Genomic DNA, 3,823 nt, shown 5'->3' on the forward strand with positions numbered 1-3,823 from the left:
ATCTGTAAAAATAAGGCAAGGAAGACTTTCCATCACTCAACCGCTCCTGTTGTAAATTTCTCTGATGCTAATGCTCTTTGATTCTTGAACAAATCATCATCTGTCACTTCTTTTATTTAATATTGATGCTGCATTAGCTGGTTCTGACCCATAACAAATTGTTTATGTGAATCGCTTTGTTGCTAAAAGCCTCCATACACTAGGCAACTTGTTCCTGGTTACAAGTTGCCTTGAATTCAATAAATATACACTATAGCAACAAGTTGTAGCAACTAGTTTATTAAAGTTTTATTCTAATAAAAATAAAAAATGGCTGATGAAGAGCTTACTTGTACAGTTGCTGCCAGTGCAGTTGTCATTGCTATAATCCTTAAAAAAGACGTAGAAGACAACGGAAAAGGACTATGTGGGTTAGAGATTGGGTTAAAACTACGTAGGATATGGGTGCTTATCATTAACTTTTACGAGAGTTAAGGGAAGGTGACAGGGATAGCTATCAACATTTTTTTCTGTATGGACCCCGACACATGTGATGTTTTACTCAGTAAAGTGAGGCCCTATATAACTTATCAGGATACACAAATGCACAAGCAATATCGGCACCTGAGAGACTAGCACTTACATTATGCTTTTTGGCTACAGGTACAGTACATATTTATTCATACTTGAATACAGATTATAATATGTTTATGTACATAGGAGAATCCTTTCCCAGTCTTCAGTACCTGTATCGTATCCCAGCCCAAACCGTAGGAAAGATTGTTATTGACACATGCACAGCCATTATTAAAGTTCTCAAAGAATACATGAAGGTACATAATGTGTAAATGAAATTACACTAGTCTTGAGGATTAACATGCTCATATAAAATGAATGAAGAGTTTGATGACCCTGCATTAGATACTGGACTCATTCGATCGGATGATAATGAATGGCATCCAGTGTCACAAAAAACAGGTTGTTGTCTAGCAGGAGGTGCGTCAGCTTGAAAGATAGCCAACTGAATTTTCCACTTTGTTATTTGCTTTGCTTGAGAATCCTTAATGGCTCTCAGCTTGTTAGCTATAAAATGTCTGAATGTAGCATCATCATCTTTCTTTTGGCTACTTGAACTGGAAGGAATAGTCATCAGTGATAATGCTTTTTCCAGTAGCATATCTTCCTGACTTTCACGTTTTTGTTTCTTAGACAGGTGTACCTATACCTCAATCATTGAGAGGTCTTTTGTAGAATGAATTGGCAAATTTTTATCTAAAATGGTTCTTTATTATCACATGTACTAGTGTCTTGACTATCTTCAATTTGGTCTCCATTTATATTTATTAAAAAATGAAATAATTATTTCAAGTCAATTATATCTATTATTATTTAACAGTATAATAATTTATTTCTGCTGAATATAGATGCCAAATGCACAAGCTGAATGGGAGGATATAGCAGATAAATTTATTCAAAAACGGAATTTCCCCATTTACCTAGGAGCCATGGATGGGAAGCATGTAATAATAAGACCACCTCTACATTCAGTGAACTATTTCTTCAACTACAAACACATTTAGTATAGTTCTTTTAGCTATAGTGGATTCTGATTACAAATTTATGTTAGTGGACATTGGCTGTAATGGAAGAGTCTCTGATGGAGGTGTGTATTGTAACACCAAAATCAGCAAAGCAGTTAAGGAAAATCATTTAAATGTCCCTGGCCCAAAGCCACTACCAGAAAGTGATGTGTCAATTCCATATACCATGGTTGCTGATGATGCGTTTCCTTTAAAACCCTATAATCAAAAACCATACTCACACATTGGAATGATAAAAGAGAGACAAATCTTTAATTATTGTCTGAGTTGTGCTTGCAGAAGAGTCAAGGACACTTTTGGTATTTTATCTAATCGATTCAGAGTGTTTAATACTCCAATTGGACTCCAGCCAAAAAAAGTGGAAACGATCATCCTACCTTGTTGTTATCTACATAATTTTTTGAGGAGTTTTCAAGCTTGCTCAGTGTATATTTCACTTGGTAGCTTCGATACAAAAGACTTATACACCCATGATGTTATACCCAGTGAATGGCGACAGGAAACAGCTCAAGTATTGCAATCTCTGACACAACAAGAAAGCAATCATCATTCCAATTTAGCTAAAATAATACAAAATCAACTAACAGACAACTTCAATTCCAAAGGAGCAGTATGTTGGCAAGACAGCATGATTTAAACTTTGACACTATTATATTGTTCTCAAATTGCAAACTTTATCACTATAATTACTATTTCTTGTAATTTTACAACCTACGAAAATTACAACTTCTAAATTTGAAATGCTCTTTTTAGGTACCACAAAGTCATCTAAAAACTTTAGTAGCTCATACTAGATCCACTTTGCCACATACACATCATCTGCACCTTCACCAGTTTTCCTTTGAGTTACATTTTGCTGTTCACGAATATATTGTGTCCGAATGTTCCTAATTTTTTTGGTAACATCATCATCTATATAATATATAGCAGAAAGTCTATTGAGGGAAAGTATTCTTAATTATGATGGCACATTAATACATAAGTTATAAAATCAAAAATGTACACAACTATACATCATATACTACAGAATGTAACTTATTGTATACCTTTAATTCCAAATGCTTTGGCAATTTCTGACATTGCTTTCCTCTTTTTGTCTCGGTCATGGTAACTCCTTTGAGTGACATTATAAAGGCAGGAATTGGCCTCAAAATACTTTATCAATTGCAGAATCATTTCATGTGTCCCCAAAGAGGTAGAACAAGAAGCAGCAATGGTTGCACTATGGGAGGCATTAGAATTATTTTTACTACAGCTGGAGCTAGTAGTGGAAGCCATTTTCTATTCCAGTCACACTAATACACACTAACATTCCAATAGGTATCTATGGAAACCTTTGATGTTTCTTGAGCAACATGTTGCCAGAATAGAAAGCTTTTCTCATCTGGCAACTTGTTGCAAGCAACAAGTAATACGGCAACTTTTTAATGTCACACAAGAGCAACTTGTGGCTGGCAATAAGTTTCCAGCAACAAGTTGCATAGTGTATGGAGGCCTAAGGATCCAGGCAGAAATATTTATATATTCGAGAACTAGAATAAGGATTGTCTTCAACTTTTTTTATACACATTCGCACAGAAATAATGTAGGAAATTACCACTTTGTGTGGAAAGTACCAGATGATGTCTCCAGAGAATCATGTGATGCTCAGAACTTACGTTTAATTGAAAGTATAAAACCAAAAATTCCAATATTACACACTAGGGCAATGAAGCAGGAATTTTATAGTTTAATGGGCTGTGTTTTACCTGAGAGCAAACAGTATATTTTAAGAAGCATATATCATTCATTGACTGGTGACAGTTCAACATCATGAAAGACTGCAGAGGAAGATGGAGATAAGCATCTTCTTGAAATTCTTACAGCAGAAGATCCTGATATAGTAGTTGATTTCTGTGAAATATATACTAATAAGAGTGATTGTTTTAAAATTTTTTGGCAGGTGTTCTGAATACTTGTCTCAATGTTCGTTTGTACAAGAAAGAAGACATGGCACCATGGTTTTTATGGCTAAGGCCTTATCAATTTATGACCTAATTGAACAGGTGTCTAAATTATGCCCTCAAAACCCCCTATTCCTTCAAATTCTTTGGTTCAACTAAATTTTTGTGCACTAAATCCTTCTTTCTATTCATCTAAAAAATATACGTCCCGATTGAATGCAAAGCATATGATACAAAAGGGACAATTACGTAAACTCATCTAGACTTTCATTTTTGTGTTGCAGTATTTTGTTACATGAG

General features: G+C 34.7%; 1 pseudogene; it reads left to right on the top strand.

The window, feature by feature from the left end:
- Positions 1-309: 309 nt before the first annotated feature.
- On the top strand, positions 310-1,938 carry LOC109589528 (uncharacterized; annotated as a pseudogene).
- Positions 1,939-3,823: the final 1,885 nt, after the last annotated feature.

The sequence above is a fragment of the Amphimedon queenslandica genome, unplaced genomic scaffold, assembly GCF_000090795.2.
Source record: "Amphimedon queenslandica unplaced genomic scaffold, v1.1 AMPQUscaffold_11218, whole genome shotgun sequence".
NCBI lineage: Eukaryota > Metazoa > Porifera > Demospongiae > Haplosclerida > Niphatidae > Amphimedon > Amphimedon queenslandica.